Here is a 17,412-nt window from a genome sequence, read left to right as displayed (position 1 = left end):
GCCCCAGGGCCTTTGCTTGTGCTGTGTCCTCCCTTCCTGGTGGGAGAAATGGTTCTCGGGCTGTCATTCCCACAAATTCACTTCCTAGGAAAGTCAAGAACCTCGAGGAGTGAAGCTCTCGGCTAAGGGGTCATGCAGGGAGCAGGCTCAGGTGTGTTGCTTTTAGAAGGGTCAGAAAAGCCTTGTCCAAAGTGGGCTGTCTCAGTCTGTCACTTCTTCAGTTCTGATCGAGAGACAACCTGGCATCCCCCTGCCCCAGTATGTTTGGACACCGTGTTTTATTTTTAGGACTACCCTAAATATGTGGAGTAGGGCACCTCGTTATGGCAAGCTGCCTTCCTGCTTCTGTCTCTGAGGCCTCTGCAGAACCTGCCAGATTCCACCCCTCTCAGGGTGGCCACAGGGAACCAGGTGCCCGTTTGAACAGAGAGACAGATGTGTGACAGGTGTGAGACCGTCTCCAGTGTGACAGCGGAGCGTTTCCGTTGCACACGGTGTCAGGAGGCTGCCTCAGTTCCCGTTGGTTTCTTTATTGTTTTGTTTTTATGGTGTGGGGGTTTGAATGTGTCTGATCTTGTGTGTGTGTGTGTGTACTTGTGTGTATGAGTGCATGTGCCTGCGCGTGCATGCGAGTGTGTGTGTGTGTGTCTGTGGAGACCAGAGCCAACATCAGGTGTCTTCTCTTTTCACCTTCTCTTACTGAACCTAGAACTCATCAGTTTATCTAGACCGCTGGCCACAGCACTCTGGGGACCTACCTGCCTCTGTCTCCCCAGCATTAGACTTGTTTCAGACTCTTGGGTAACCAGGCATCCAGACTCGGATCCCTGTGCTCTCGTGACAAGGACTTTACCTTGAATCATCTCCTTTTTAAACATCTCTTTTACTGGAGGTTCTGAAAAGTCTGGTTTCTAATAAGATGGAGCCACCGTATGTTGGCAAGCAATGAAGGATCTGAGTGGGATACAGGCTGCCAGTGCCTACCTCCGGCTGTCCTGGTCACGGTCCCTGGACCACTGCCTCACTTGCTCTGCCGTAAAATAGGTTCATGGTGGGCAGAGCCTGTGTCTCGTCCTGGTCAGAAAGCTGTCCTGGCGAATGCTCGTTTGCAAACTCAGCATTGTGCATTATTTTTGCTCAGTTTTTAGTTTAGTTTTGTTTTTTAAAGACAAGGTCTCACTGTGTATTCCTGGCCTGTCTACTTACTCAGTATGAAGACCAGACAGGCCTCAAACTCACTTCTGCCTCCTGGGCGCTGGGTTTGAAGGTATATATCAGCGTGCTTGGCTGTAGCTAAATGTTTATATTGAGCTTTGCATATTTCTGTTTTACTGCTGAGGATGGAAGGGGCCAGGGCCCCGTTTCTCTCAACCTAGTCTGACTCTGATTTCTTCTTGGGATTATTTCCACCATGGCAGTTTCTTTTTGACTTTTATTTCCAAGTTTCTCTGTAGCACATCTGTGCAGTTATTTATAGACTTTTTAATCTGAGCTGGTTCTCATTTGCTGCCCTCCCTGGACCTGTCTCTGCCCCTCCACCAATATGGTTGAGGTTTTTGTTTGTTTGTTAAAGATTGCATGTTACCCGTATGGATGCAGCGTCCAGGGATATCAGAAGAGGGCATCAAATCCCCTGAAATTACAAATAAAGACAGTTGTGGGCGACCATGTGGGTGCTGGGAATCAAACATAGGCCTGCAAGAATTAAGCAAGCACTCCTAACTGTTGAACCATCTCTCTCTCCCCCGTTTACCGTTCCATCCTGCATGCTATTAGCTATACAGTCACTTTCCCACTTCCAGGAAACTTTCAGTCTTCCTTGGAGCATTCCTGATTTGTCTCCCAGAGTTTTGTTTTGTTTTTATTGGTTTGGTTTGGACAGGGTCTCATGCTTCCCAGGTTGGGTTCAAGCTGGATCTCTGCCAGCTGAGCTATATCCTAGCTTCTCTCAGCTTTTAAAATTTTAAAATTTATTAGTGTGTGTGTGTGTGTGTGTGTGTGCGTGCGCGCAAGGTAATGCATATGATTCGGTATGGGGGTGAGTGTGCTGTGGCGGGTGTGGAAGGCAACTTTTTGAAGTCAGAGTCAGTTCTATTTTTTTGTGTAGTTCAATTTTATTTTTTGCCACTTATAATGAAGAATACTTCAGGCCAGTACTGTGGTTTCTCAATCTCTTCTTCTAAGAGAAAAAGGAGATAAAGTCCTGTCTCAACTATGGTGACGGGTGTGCCTCAGTTTCTCAGCCTCTAGGAACTAGCGCTTTGTCCAGTCACTTGCCCTGGCAGGGATAGCATGTGAGGTTAGCAGAAATCCTTTCTTTGCACACCTGTGCTAAAGAGGGGTTCTTTCTGTATTTTTGTTTATTATTGTTCCCTGGTTGGGCTTTATTTTAGTGGTGGTCATTTTGGTTTGCTTGTTCCGCCTTCTTTTCTTAAACTCTCCTCTTGTAAATTATATCCCTCCCACCTTTCCCCAGTGCGGCGTGAATCCCAGCACTCAGAAGGCAGAGGCGGGTAGATCTTCATGAGTTCCAGGCCAGCCTGGTCTACAGAGAGAGTTCTGTCTACTTTTGACGTGGGTTGTGGGACTCAGACTCAGGTCTTGACCACTGAGGCATCTATCTCATCAGACCACTTTCAGCGTTTTTGGGGAGTTCTGTCTTCCCGGCTGTGGAGCCTTCCTTCCGTGCTCCAGTTCTCGGGCACTGCCACTCCCCTCGTGCCTGTTTCAGGGCCTTCTGTGTCCATCACAGAAATGCTGCCCCCTCCCCTGCTGGCTCTCTTGATCCAGCCTGCCTGCTGTTCCTTTGGCATCAGTGCTTGTAGGTATAAGATGTGTTTGTGATGACTCTCATGTTAGCTTCTGGCTTCTAAAGTCAGACATTTTGGAGGGTGTGTGTATGGTGTAGGTGTATGTGTGTGTATGTGCACTCACACGCGTGTTCATGTGTGTGCATGTGTGTTTCTCCTTAAGGATCTTAGTATCTTTTTACTTGTCTGTGTGTTCTCAAGTTTCCTGTTAACATCCCCTGATGTGGGGCTTTTAGGTCTCCTGTACCAGGAACTTTGGGTGGGTGGGGGGGCACATGCTGTTTGGATGTGAGATGCTTCGCTTCCTAGTTGTGTTTTCTTGCGTGACTGACTTCCTTTCTACTGTCTTTAGGGGTTCCCTCTGGTCACTGGTTGGGCCTCCTAGGTTGGTCCTCCAGTCTTCCCTGTCTCCTATCTCCCATCTGTGTTTCTCTCTTCCAGAGACCACCAGGTCTTCTTGTCCAAACTATCCCTTAGCTCCTTAAATGCTATCCCACCTCCTTAGGTATTTATAGAATCTTGATACACGCCCCAGGCTGCCCTGGTACTTACTGTGTAAGCCAGGCTGGCCTCAGACTTTAAACAGTCTGCCTGCCTCAGTCTCCCCAGTGCTGGGCTGGTCACCGTTCCTAGCCCCTTCTTACCCTTTTAACTTTCAAGAGATCTTTGCTGTTCTCTGATTGTCCTCTTTAAAACTGTGTCCATCTCCTGGGCTTGGTTAGCATGCAGGTGTCCTGAGTTTAACCCCCAGCACCCAACGAGACTGAGTATCATGATGCGTATCTTTAATAGGAGTATTTGGGAGGGGGAGGATCAAGATCCCATATTGCAGTTAGTTGTCTCCTGGCTTTTCTTGGCAGGGACAGTTCCTCAGGCGGCCCTTGCTTCTGTTTTGTGAGAACTGGAAGGTGCTGACTGGATGTGTGACATCTTACACTTGGGTTTGTCTGGTACGTTCTCACCTGGTATCTCGGGGCTTGGGATGGAAGACTTGGAGGTGAAGGGCCCCCCTTGCCCACCTTATCATCTCAGAATGTCCATCTTTCGTACAGCTCGGCCTTGCTGACAGTGTCTCTCCACCAAGAGAGACTCACTGCATAGGAGAAGGTTGTTGGCACAGCCCGTGCACAAGGTGGTTCTCATCGTCCTTCTTGAGGGGGAGGGAGGGAAGGAGAAGCTACACAAATAACACCCAGTCTCCTCCGTGAGAATCTTGTCTCTTCTCGGTGGTTACTAATTGGTTGGATTCCCGCCTGTGTCACGTTAGCACGTTAGTGTCTGGGTTAGTCTTCTACTTGTTCTACTGCCCCAGGTGACCCAGCCTTGGGCTCTGGAGCCCCCTCAAGTTTGCTCTGGAATGGTGACAGAGGGTCAGGAGATCATGGATCTCTGGCTAGATGTGGTGGCTTGAATGACAATGGCCCCCATAAGCTCCTGTTCAAATGCTTGATGCCCATTTGGTGGGATTGTTTGGGAAGGATTAGAATTGTCACTGGGGACAAGCTTTAAGGTTTCAAAAGACTCAACTCCATTCCCAATTCCTGTGCTCTCTCTTCCATCAAGATTGTGAGCTCTCAGGGCCGGGCGTGGTGGTGGTGCACGCCTTTAATCCCAGCCCTTAGGAGGCAGAGGCAGGTGAGTTTCAGTGAGTTCAAGGCCAGCCTGGTCTACAAAGCAGAGTTCCAGAACAACCAAAGATAGAGAAAACATGTATTGAAAAAGCAAAACATAAAAAAATAAAAATAAAAAATAGAGATGTGAGCCCTCAGTGGATCCACAGTGATGTTACTGCCACTGCCACTCGTCCCTTCTGTCCTGGGTGGCTGCCTTTTCCTCCAGAGGCTACGTGTCTGGGAGAGAGGGATGTGGGGTCTTGCGTGTGTCCAGGCGTGTCCAGGTGTGCGCAGAGAGGCTGCAGGCGTCCTGAGTCCTTCAAGGACAGACTTGGTAAAGCTCAACCTTGGAGCCAAAAGGCAACAGAAGAAAATGACTTTGAACAGAGACTGTAATTAATCATTTTGTAAATATAAAACACGTGATTTGTGAATATAAAACACGGCACAGGCGGGGAGTCAGGAGTTATGCCCGTGGCCTGTCTCCCTGATTTAAATCCTTCTGCCAGGCCGACTCCAGGCTTTGCACACCGAGGGACTCACATAGTGAGCTGTCAAGGGTGACACTCATCCCAGGGGCTTTATTGGAGAAAGACTTCACCGGGGTCCTCGCCTGTCACGCCACGTCAGAGTTGTATCTCTTCGGTTGGCTGTGGGCTGCCCCTCACCTTCATAGTGGGGATGGCCAGCTGGGTGGTAGGTGCCCACCTCGGATAGCTCCTTTGTTCTTTTCATCTCTTGTCTTACTCAGTTTGGAGTTAAGGTCAGTTTTAAGTTCCCCAGACCCAGTTCTCCATGACATAGCTTTCTCCTGTGTCACTGGCCTTAAGATCTTCGGGTTCTTGACTACATTTTAGGCCCCTCTGAAATCACAGCAAGTCCTCAATTTATAATGGGCTTGTAGGGCCCATTGTAGAGCCCATTGCTGCCACACCCCTAGAATCCCAGCAATCAGGAGCATCAAAAACTCAAGGCTACCCTGTGTTTCATGAATTTTTCTAACAAAAACAAAAGGAAAGAAAGAAAATGAAAAAGAAGAAATTTTAAATAAAATTATTTTTATTTATTCATTTTAAAAGTATAACCCCAGGATTGGAGAGTTGGCTCAGTGACTGAGAGTTCATGTTGTTCTTGCAGAGGAGTTGGGTTCAGTCACTAGTACCCACATGGTAGCTCACAATCATCTGTTAACTTTGGTTCCAGGGAACCAAGTTTCTTTTTACCTCTTCTGGCACCGTGGTAAACATACATATGTGCAGGTGTAATGCTCATGCATAAATAAGTCTCTTTTAAAAATCCATGATTTATTTATACACATAACAATATTTAATGGAATCTGCTTTCTTTTTATTAATTTTTGTAGTGCAGGGCTCAAACCTGGAGTTGTGACACGGCAGGCAAGTGTCCTACCTCTGAGCTACGCCCCAGCTCTTCTTACATTGTCTAAATCGAGACGGTATTTTTGCTAAGCTGCCCAGACTGGCATTGAACTCTGGATCCTCCTACCTCAGCCTTCCCTGTAGCTGAGATTTCGGGCCTTTGCCACCAGGCCTGGCTGTACAGTTGTTCTCAGGCACAAACACACTAACAGAAATTAATGTCAGGGTGGTCATATCTTTACAGCTGGTTCAGCAGGAACAGATGGATTCTTGTACCTGCCTCTGGATTCAGTCTGTTTAGGTGCTGGTTTTGGTTGGCATCATGAAGTATTTTTGGCTCAGAGTATTTTAATCCTAGATAAACACGGACATTCTTCTGTGTTTCCCTAAAACCCGCCTATTGGTTCCTCTAGGGTAGTGGTGTTGGGATGATTTCTTCTCTTACCACGGTTGGTCTGGGAAGGCCTCACCGATTCTGGCAGTGCCATGGAGGGTTCCTCTACCTTCATGAGACGATTCCATCCATCGTCATGCTCTCCGGATGTTGGAGGAAGCCACTAGTTGGTTTCCAGCTGTTCAGCTCCAAAATAATCACACAGAAACCATATTATTTAAATCACTGCTTGGCCCACTAGCTATAGCTTCTTATTGGCTATCTCTTACATATTAATTTAACCCATCTCCATTAATCTGTGTATCGCCACGTGGCAGTGGCTTACAGGCAAAGTTTCGGCATGTCTGACTCTGGCAGTGGCTCCATGGCTTCTCTCTGACTCTGCCCTTCTTTCTCCCAGCATTCAGTTTAGTTTTCCCTGCCTACCTAAGTTCTGCCCTATCAACAGGCCAAGCCAGTTTCTTTGTTCATTAACCAATAAAAGAAACACATAGCCAGGCGATGGTGGCGCACGCCTTTAATCCCAGCACTCGGGAGGCAGAGGCAGGCGTATCTATGTGAGTTCAAGACCAGCCTGGTCTACAAAGCTAGTTCCAGGACAGGCTCCAAAACCACAGAGAAACCCTGTCTCAAAAAAAAAAAAACCCCAAAAAACAAAACAAAAAAAAAAAAGAAACACATAGACAGAAGGCCCTTCCACACCAACCTGGGAAGTGAATGTTGCCTTCTTCTGGATACAGTGAACTCATGGTTCCCTCTGAGGATCTGAGGATCTGAGGATCCGAGGATCCGCATACCTTACGGGCTTAGCTAGTTGCCTCTGTCCATTGTGTTCCAACACGTATCTGGCCACAGATGTGCAGTCCTTGTGTCAGGGGTCTGCAGCTCTATACATGGTCAGCTGAGCCCCAGGGACTGTGGGTGGACGAGCAGGGCAGTGAAGCAGTCGGAGTCTGAGTCCTTTATCTTCTGGCCTCATCTTACCCAGGTAACCCAGGCCTGTGAAGGATATTCCACATCACCCAGGAGGGTCAGGCACAGAGTGAAGGACAGATGTCATATGTTGCAAGGAGGGCGAGGCCACTTGTTCATCCCAGCTACCCAGCTAGCTTAGCCCAGAAATAACCACACAGAAATTGTATTAATTAAATCGCTGCTTGGCCTGCCTATTCTGGTTTCTTATTGGCTAATTCTTACATCTTAATCTAACCCATTTCTATTAATCTGTGTATCACCACGTGGCAGTGGCTTACTGGGTAAAATTCTCGGCATCTGTCTCTGGTGGTTTCATGGTGCCTCCCTGATTCTGTTTTCTTCCTTTCAGAATTCGTTTCTGTCTTCTCTGCCTACCTAAGTTCTGCCCTATCAGGCCAAGGCAGTTTCTTTATTCATTAACCAATACAAGCAACACATAGAAAGAAGGACCTCCTACATCAGTCATAGGTAGGTTGTAGGTAGGGGTCTCCTGTAAACTGAGCTAGGAGTCTAAATGAGCTCAGGTCGGGTCTTGAGGCAGGACAGTGGAAGGGGCAGAGGACCTGGATGCCATGAGCTCTGTCACCCTCTGCTTTGGTTGTGTGTGGCCCGTGAACCTGCCATAATTCCCGGTTGTGGAATTGTAATCCTTGGAAAATATATGTTCTAGCAAAAATGTATCAGTAGTATTTTTCAAAATCTCTGCACACTCATTTAAAGAGAAAGTAAGAGGCAGGCGGATCTCTGTGAGTTCGAGGCCAGCCTGGTCTACAAGAGCTAGTTCCAGGACAGGAACCAAAAGCTACAGAGAAACCCTGTCTCGAAAAATCAAAAAAAAAAAAAAAATAAAGAGAAAGTAAGGATGCAGAGAGCGGATGAAGTCTGCCTTTTGGAGATGTTCACAGGGTCCCGCATAGCTGCCCTACCTGGAGCCGTGCTAGGTGGCACACCCAACACCCCTCTGCTCACATGTGCAATGCTCTGCACCGCGTCTCAGAATCCAGGCTCAGGCCTCTTAGCCGCGGTGCCATTGCTTGCCAGCCAGAGAGTCCGGAACCAGCTCTCATGCAACTGCAGTGTGTATATCTCCCTGTTTGCCAGTGCGTGGATGACTTTGTTTGTTTTTGTGTGTTTGTTGTTTTGGTGGTTGAGCTAGAGTCTTACTGTAAAGCCCAGACTGGCCCAGAACTCCCAAGCCTACTGAGCTCTGGGATTATAGGCTCCAATCCCTATATATTTGTTTAAAAATAAATCACTTGTCGTCCGACTGTCTGCTTAGAGCCAGTGCGCATAGTGACTCTGTCACACAGAGGGACATCTGCAGGTCCTGAGAGTGAGACTGAATGGTGGGGAGGCTGCTGACCCTGGTCCTCCGTCCCCCATCCCCCCTGGCGGTATCAGCATCATGGGTGGGTTTTCCAAATCCTACCTGGCTGCCGAGAGCTTGCAGAGCAAAGGTTTCTTTTCTGCTTTCGTTTGTGTTGTGGTAACAGTGTCGTTTAAGGAGCTGTTCTTTCTCTCCTTCCTGTTAAAAATGAAAACTGACATTATTAAGTCAGGATTGTGTGTGTGTGTGTGTGTGTGTGTGTGTGTGTGTGTATGCGCCACACACATGCATGCTTGTCTCAGATGCCAGAGCTGTCATTCCTTGGGCACCATTCATCTTGGATTTTATTTATTTTGTAGATGAAAAAAAAAATTTTTTTTTTGAGGCAGGGTCTTCACTGGCCTGAAATTTCCAAACAGATTAGGCTGGCAGGTCCTCAGTCTTATGGATTCTCTTGTGTATCTTTCCCCACTGCTGAAGTTATAAGTGACAGTCCACTAAACCTGTCTATAAAAAACGAAAACAAAAGACAGTTTCTAAAGATCTAACTCGGGCCCTCATGATTACAAGACATGCACTTTATTGACTGAGCCATCTACCAGCCCAAGGAGTTTCGTTTCTCTAATTTTACGTATGGGTGTTTTGCCTGCATAGATGTACATGCACCACATGTGTGCCTGGTACGTTCAGAGGACAGAAGACGGTGTCAAATCCCGTGGAACTGGAGTTAAAGAAGGTTGTGAGTCATCATGCAGATGCTGGAACCAAGTCTGAATCTTCTGCAAGATCAACAAGTGCTCCTAACTGCTGAGCCGTCTCTTTAGCCCCCAAGGATTTTCTTGAAGTTAAATTTGTTATAATCTACACCTGTCACCATTTAAAAATTTTAATTGCTAGGTGGTCATGGCGCACGCCTATAATCCCAGTACTAGGGAGGCAGAGGCAAGCGGATCTCTGTGAGTTTGAGGCCAGCCTGGTCTACGGAGTGAGTTTCGGGACAGGCTTCAAAGCTACAGAGAAACCCTATCTCGAAAAAACAACAATAAAAGAAAATTTAATAATTAATTTGTGTTTGTGTGTGTACGAGGGTGTCTTTGCGTGCCTGTGTATGTGTGTGTGTGTGTGTTCCTGTGTGCGTGCCTGTGTATATGTGTGTGTGTGTGTTCCTGTATGCGTGCCTGTGTAGGTCAGGGAACAGCTTTCAAGAACTGGTTCTCTCCTTCCACTATGTGGGAATTCAGTAATCAAGTGCAGGTCGTCAGTTTGTGGCAGGTGCCTTTATCCACCGAGCCATCTCGTCAGAGCCATTGATTTCACCACATTTAGCAGGTAGGCGCTCCCTTCACAGCCCGTGTGCTTTGACACGTTTCTCTTTTTTCTGACGTGATGATCACCTTGCACTTGCCTGAAATGAACCTGGCCTCTGAGGTGTCTGGCTTTCTTCTGCTGGTGGAGAAAGGCATTTAAAAGCCATCCCAAGTGTTCTTGGCCGCTGGGCCCTGTGGGCTGTGGGTCGGGCTGAGCTGAGTGTTAGATGTGCAAGGTCTCCCTGTCCTGTGCTGGACCACGATTCCCCTAGCCCAGTTCCTCTGCTCTTTGTTTTAATCTCCCCGCTGAGCCATTAGCCAGTCATATCCAGCCCTGTGCTCTGACTCCATAGGCAGACACAGACTCTGGAGCAGCCCTACCGCTGTGTACAGACCTGGATTCATGGGGCTCTGGCCTTGGGAATGAATTCTTCTTGATGTGCTTGCTGTCAGGATGTTCTCCTCGGTGGCCCTGCCTTAGGTATCGTGGTCAGCTGGGTTTATTCATCTGTTTGCAGTAGTTTTGGTTGTTCCCTCATATTCTCATTTGACGCACACCGTTCATCCCAGCACTCAAGAGGCAGAGGCAGGCCAATCTATGAGTGTGAGGCCAACCTGGTCTGCAGAGCACAGAGTGAGTTCCAGGGCTACATAGAGAAACCCTGTCTCAACAAAACGAAACAGAAGTCACACACGTGTGTGCACGTGTGCAGTTTTCTGTAAAGTGTAGCCTAGCATTTGTTCTTGTCAGTGTTTTACTGTCTCTCATTTAGTTAAAAAATTTAGTTGTATTTATGTGTGTGTGTGTGTGTGCGTGTGCGCGTGCGCGCGCGCACGCCATACTATGCATGTGAGGCCAGAGGACAACTTGCAGGAGCCGCGCTCTCCTTCCACCGTGTGAGTCCTGAGAGTTGAGCTCACACCCTCGGTCTCGACAGCAAGTGCCTGCCCACTGAGCCTTCTCATCTCCCTGTCAACTCTTTTTTTAAAACATAACTATTTGTTTTAAACATAACTAGGATGAGACTAGAAATAAAAATAACACGTTTTAAACATAACTAGGATGAGACTAGAAATAAAAATAACACGTTTAAATACCAACAAAGACCTCAAACTTGATGTAATCCAGGAAAATGATATTAATTAGACCCATCATTTATTGTCTGCCTGGCATGTTGCTGTATTTTCCCCCAATATTTTCTACTGGCAAACAATTTGATTTTTACTCAACTGACAGTTTTTCAATATTTTCTCTTTTGCAAAAATCTCCAGAGAATTCAGCCTTTTTTTTTATAATAGGGTTAGCGAAAGACAAGAAAATTACTTATGACTCTTTAGAAAGTCTTTTCAAACTGGGCATCGTAGCGTGTGCTGCTAAAACCCCAGCTCTTAGGAAACTGAGAAAGGAGGATGAGCCATTTGAGGCCAGCCTGGTGCGTGCAGTTAGTGCTTCAACAAAGGTGTTAAGATGAGTCACTGCACGAGGAATCTCAGAATACCCCACCAACCTGCGGGTCTCCAGTGGAGAGAATGAGCGAGATTTCCCCAGAGTGTTCCTGTCAGAACTAAAAGGAAAGCTGGGCATGGTGGCACACTGTAGTCCAGCGCCTGAGAGGACCAGGCAAGAGGAAACTCAGGTCTCACTGGCTGACCTGTGCAGCCCAGTTGGTCAGCCCGAAGTCCCAGGGAGAGACCCTGTCTCAAAACACAGGTGAGCAACTCCTGAGCAGTGCTGCCCAAGGTTAACCTCTAGTCTCCAGATACAAGAGCACACATGCATGTCTGAACACAAACACACATGATCATGAACACATACACACATGTGCACACAGACACACAGACACACACACACACAAGAGCTTTCCCCCCAAATTTGAAAACAATCCTAAAACTTTATGTCACACCATCTTACCAGCCACTGTTAAGGTTGGAGGATGGAGAAGTTTTGTTTTGTTTTGTTTGGAGACAGGGTCTCACTGTGTAGCCCACTCTGGCCCAGGACTCACAGGCTTCCTGTCTCAGCCTCATGAATACAGGGTTAGGTATGTGCCATCATTTCCAGCTCTTTACTTCTTTTTCTGGTTTTTTTGGGGGGGGGGGCGGATTTTTTGGTGTGTGTGTGTGTGTGTCTGTGTCTGTGTCTGCATGGATTGGGCATGTCCACATGTGTGTACATGCATTTAAATAGGAAAAAAAATCCTCTATCTCTCTTCCACTCCATTCTTCAAGACACGCTCTCTTAGTCAAACCCAGACTCACTCACAGGCCAGCCTGCTCAGGAGACTCCCGTCTTTGCCTTCCTGAGACTGCGATTATGGGTGGCTTCTGTGCCTCCCAGCATTTATGTGGGTTTCTGGGGAACCAGACTCCGGTTTTCGTGCTTCGTCAAGCACTTAACTACTGAGCCTTATCTCCAACTCCTCTTTAGTATTTCTCGATAGAACCCCGGGGCCTTGTGTGTGCCCGGCAAATGCTCTAACCCTGAGCTATATCCTGTCCATTCCATTAAACAAAGGGGATTCTGTAAAAAACAGATACAGGATGGATTTGGGGTGTTCCATGTTGGGGGTAAAGACTAGACCTGCTGATGGCTGGGACTGTGGCGCCCCCCAACACCACATCAGCATGTTGGCCTGTGTCCTGAGACGCCAGGTCGCTCACTTGGCTCTGTTCATAAAACATGTATTCAGAGGGTTTTTTTTTTTTTTTTTGGTTTTTCGAGATAGGGTTTCTCTGTGGTTTTGGAGCCTGTCCTGGAACTAGCTCTTGTAGACCAGGCTGGTCTCGAACTCACAGAGATCCGCCTGCCTCTGCCTCCCGAGTGCTGGGATTAAAGGCGTGAGCCACCACCGCCCGGCCAGAGGGTTTTTTTTTTAAAAAATCTTTGCATTTATTATTTTTGAATTTATTATTTTGATCTCATCCTTTCTGTAAAAGTTTGGTGTCGTATTGTCAAGAACATCCCAGTATCTGAGCAGCATGTGATTGTGGCACCCATATAATCTGTTGTGTAAATACCAAAGCACAGTCTGGGTGGTTTGGGGCTTTGTTTCTTTCTTTCTTTTCCTGAAACAGCCTCTTAGAGAACTTACCGTGCTTTGCTCATAGTTCAGTGGGCTGATCCACTATGCAGAGCAGAGCTGGGTCCTCTTCTCTGAGGACCTGCGGTTTAGCTTAGTGGTCAGAAGGCCCAGCCTTGAGGCTGGGGGATGCTGGAGATGGGTGTGAAGGGCAGGCTGCTTGGTGACTGGCACGTGCTGGCTGCCTGGACACTTGGCTTGAAGGCGTCCTTTGTTCTGACAGTGAGCGTTGACAGATCTGAATAGTGCTTTCTCCTGCTGTGGGGGTTCAGGACCTTGGTTTGTAGTGGTGATTCCACGGCCTCTGCTTCTGCAGCCGTAGGAAGGTCACTTTATGGGGTTGCTTAGCTGGCTGGTTCAGGTACCTCCCTCTCCTTAGGTCACCCCTCCCTGCAGTGGATCCTGTATTAACGAAACCAGGGCGATAGCACCTCCTTACCAGACTCCGTGCCCTTCCACCTCCGTTGTGTGTAGTCAAGACAAAATTGGGGCCTTCTGCTTTGGGCTTTACTTTTCTGCTTGGATAGTTCCTCCAATCAGAGATCGCAGTGGTCCTATAGGTTCTCTTCCTCCAGAGTCTGCTCAGAGACCTTGTTCTCCAGTCTCTTTTTGAGAAGTCTCATCCCCCTACTGTGCCCCCACCACATGAAGGTTTTAAAGGATGGGGTCCATCTGCTTTGATCTTGGTGCATCCCTAGGTCTAAAAGTCCATGCCTGGGATCCCTCACAACCGCTCCTCCCCAGGCTCCCTATCTTGAGCTAAGCATCCTTCAGTGAAGATGGTGGTGAGTGATGGCCTGCCCACCAAAGGCCCCAGAACCAGGTCTTCCAGGAGGAGCTGGGCCTCACCTTCCTGCTGCCCCACGCATGGTGTCACCTCCGCTGTCTAGGTCAGGCTGTGGGCAGCGTGGAGCCAGCTCGGAGCAGGTTACATGTGCTCCCCTCACGTCTCCAGGGCCACAGTGGCAGCAGAGAAAGGTCTTCTACATTTGTATTTTAAAACAGTAAAAGCAATACATGCCGATTGCACAGACCCTGAAACACACAGCAAAGCGTTAGAAAACTAAACCCGTCTCTGCTGGTGCCCTCTGGTGGGCACACCTTTCTTTGGTTCTAAGAGAGCCTTTCTGTGATAGAGCGCTACTTAAACCTCCCAGTTACTGGCTAACAGCTCCCTCATCCTCGGCGAAGGCCCACAGTCCTTTCTCCCAGTGATTATTCCACCGAGCTAACTTTCCTGGGTACGGGAGTTCAACTTCTCTGGAAGGACATCGGTGTGTTTTATTTCCCGGAGGTTTGAGAAGGTTCTGAGGCTCTAGCTCAGGGATCTTGACCAGCATGTGCTACCTGGCCCCGTCCCCCACCAAAAGCTGAGAAAATGAAACCAACCAGCATATATGGTTAACTTGTCTGCAGCAAAGCAGAAGTGTGTCATTTCTCTGTCTCCCCTGACCCCCACTCCAGGCTGGGAGAAGACGGCCAGGACCCCGATAGGCTCTGACGTCCCTAGGAAGTCGCCGTCTGTGGTGGTTTGAATGAGGTGTCCCTCGTGGTATCAGGCTTTCGTTTATCCCCAGGTGTGGCACTGTTAGGAGGTGTGGCTTTGCTCAGGAAGTTGTCCTAGCGGAGGAGACCCTTGCCATCCCCCACCTTGCTCTCTGCTTCCTGCTCGTGGTTCTCGATGTCAGCGCTTCCCTTCCGGCTCTACCTGCCATGCCTCTGTTCTGCCATCACAAACTCTTACCCTCGGGAATAAATTCGATAAGTTGCCCTGGCCGTGGTATCTATCACAGCAATAGAAAAGAAACAAATACGCTGTCTCGTTCCCTCATTAGACTTTGTAATGATGGTGTGTCACCTGCCTTCCCAGCAATGCCTCCTTGATAGTCTTATCCCCATTGGTGGTCATCCCAAGTCCTGTGATGAACTGGAGCCAGGGGAAGGATGTAGGAACCACTCTCTTTCTGGTTTCTCAGTGTATAGACTGTGTGGACCCTGGAGACCAGGAAGGGCAGCTGGAGGGTGGCCAGGAGTTGCTAAGAAGACTGGGTGTTAGCTGGGCAGTGTTGACGCACGCCTTTAATTGCAGCACTTCGGGAGGCAGAGGCAGGAGGATCTTTGTGAGTTTGAGGTCAGCCAGGTAGAACTCTACTGTAGAGTGAATTCCAGGACAGTTAGGGCTAAACAGAGAAATGCTGTCTCAGAAAACAAACAACAACAAAAGAGAACCAATTGAGATACCCTGTGGAGGCGGGAAAAGGGAAAGAGACTAAGCCAGGGGCTTCTACATGGGTAGGTGGGCAGAGTGGCACCCTGGGATCAGTATGGTTCAGATGAATGGGGGAATCGGAAATGGCCTTCAGGTTGGATCATGGGATCCCAGTGTGGTAGAATGGCCCCCATAGGCTCGCTTATTTGAATTACATGTTTGGATACCTGATCCCCAGTTGGAAGAACTGTTTAAAAAGGATTAGGAGGTGTGACCTTATTGGAGGAGTTTGTGTCACTGGGGGTGGGGCTTTGAGGTTTCAAAAGCTCACTGTGTTCCCAGTTCTTTGCCTCAGGCGTGTGGATCAAATGTAAGCTCTCCACTGCTGCTCCAGCTCCATTCCGGTTCGCCTGCTGCCCTGCTCCCTCCACGTTCACCGTGGAATCTGACCTGCTGGAACCGTGTGCCTCAAACCCTTTCTTTAAAAAGTTGCTTTGATGGTGTTGTTTTGTCAGGGCGGTAGAAAGGTAACCAGGTAGACTGCAGAGCCCGCATCCACTGCCGTCTTTTCTGTCCTCTGCCCATACTTCTTAGAACAGAGTCCAGGCTGCTAATACCCTCCTCCTGAAACAGCCCACAAAGGGCCCTCAAGCCTTAAAATCCTGTGCAGACCAGAGAAGCCAGGATTGTGTTGCTAGAAAGAAGGCCATTCATTGGTCTGTATCTGGGAGTCACTCTGTAACCCAACACAGTTCTACAGTGACCGCTTGGGGGACGAGGGAGGCTGGGCAGTGTGACCACAGTCAAGATTAGGAGGCTTTGCGACCCACGGGCCCTGGTGTTCACTGGGCCTGCAATATCTGCCAAACAAGGTGATACTGGGAGTTGACCCTCCGCTGGCCTGGGCTCAAAGATCCTCCCAGTTTTCCAATATTCCTGTGTTCTTGGACACGGTGCTGCTGTGCTTATGTCTGAGTGTAAGAAAGACCCGAGCCTGGTGGCTGCCTCAGCAGTCCAGTGTCAAAGATAGCAACACAGGTGAACTTTGTTTCAAATCTGTCTCTGTCGTAAGAGCAGCGGCACCTACCATAGAGCTTCTCACCCAGTCCGTTCTGGGGTTTACTCTCCTTACCCTGTTCTTCAAGGTCCCAGGCACAGTTGCTCCCTGGGAGGTGGGGACTGTGACGTCTGGAGCCTGGAGTGAGGTCTGAGTGGGAGGCAACACTCAGGGTAGAGGAGGGCAGAGTTCAGCCTTTCGGGCGTCTTCTTCATGTGGGCTCCCAAAATAAAACACCACAGCTGGACGCTGAGAGATTGCAGACAGACATTTCTCCAGGCTAAAGGATGGCACCAGGGTCAGGGCATTGGTGTCCGCTGAGGTCTGCTTCCCAAGGACCCCTTTCATAAGACAATCCCTCCCTAAAGGGTCTATCTCCCTGGTCTACTCACCTTCCAGAGAGTTGAGCACCCTCCCAGGAAGTTAGAATTTGACACAGACTTGTAGATGGTTACACGCTCGGCCGCAGTACCAAGGCTGCAGGAAAGAAGGGTACACGTTTGGTGCCACACCAGCAGAGGGTTTTGCCTCCTACCTCACAACCCAGTCTGTGGGCAGGGCTTGAGGAAGACGCTTCATCTTTCCTCGGCTTGTAGATAGCTGCCTTTGTCTTTTCGCAAGTTCAGCTCCTAGCAGGGCGTTGAGAGGTGAGACACCCGCTGGTCATGTCATGGGCTGAGAAGTCTTTAATCTCAGCTGCCCCTAGGCCTTCTGTCGTAGATGCTTCAAAACTGTCCACCCATCAGCAATCATGTAGCTGACCATACACTGTTACCCTGAGGTCTGTGTGGCAGGCCTTGACTCAGCATCTCTGTAGTCTGCTCTTGATCCTTACCCCACCCATCATGAGAGCACTTTCCCCTCAGCCGGCTCCCTCCCCTCCTAGCGCTGTCCAAAGACTTCTCTGGATACTCAGGCATGGACCCTTGCATACTGGTTTTATTTTTTGCAGTGCTGAGGATGAACACAGGGCATTGCACGCGCTCGGCAAACGTTCTGCCATTGCACACGCCCACCTGAAGCTGCCTGTGTCTTCTTCAGCCCCGTTTAGCATTCCTGCCTGCATCCGTGGCTTTACTCAGCTGACATAATGTGGCCCTGGAGTCAGCAGAAGAGCTTGGGGGCCACATCCAGCCCAGACAGAGCGGCAGTCCAGGGCTCTAGGAGTCCTGGCTGTGGGATTGAGTTCTTTTGGTTTTAGGGCTTGGGTTTATTTATTTTTAAACCTTGTTACATGCAAATATTTCATCCCTATCACACG

At 48.7% G+C, this 17,412-nt stretch overlaps 1 protein-coding gene across 4 annotated transcripts in view; it reads left to right on the top strand.

Annotated features, from left to right (window-relative positions):
• Nucleotides 1–17,412, top strand: part of Prkcz (protein kinase C zeta) — a 109,603-nt gene that overhangs the window by 22,187 nt on the left and 70,004 nt on the right. The gene's annotated exons all lie outside the window — the stretch shown is intronic.

The sequence above is a fragment of the Microtus pennsylvanicus genome, chromosome 13 (genome assembly GCF_037038515.1).
Source record: "Microtus pennsylvanicus isolate mMicPen1 chromosome 13, mMicPen1.hap1, whole genome shotgun sequence".
NCBI lineage: Eukaryota > Metazoa > Chordata > Mammalia > Rodentia > Cricetidae > Microtus > Microtus pennsylvanicus.
The sequence above is the reverse complement of the archived record's forward strand: the minus strand, read 5'-3'. Positions and strand labels throughout refer to the sequence as shown.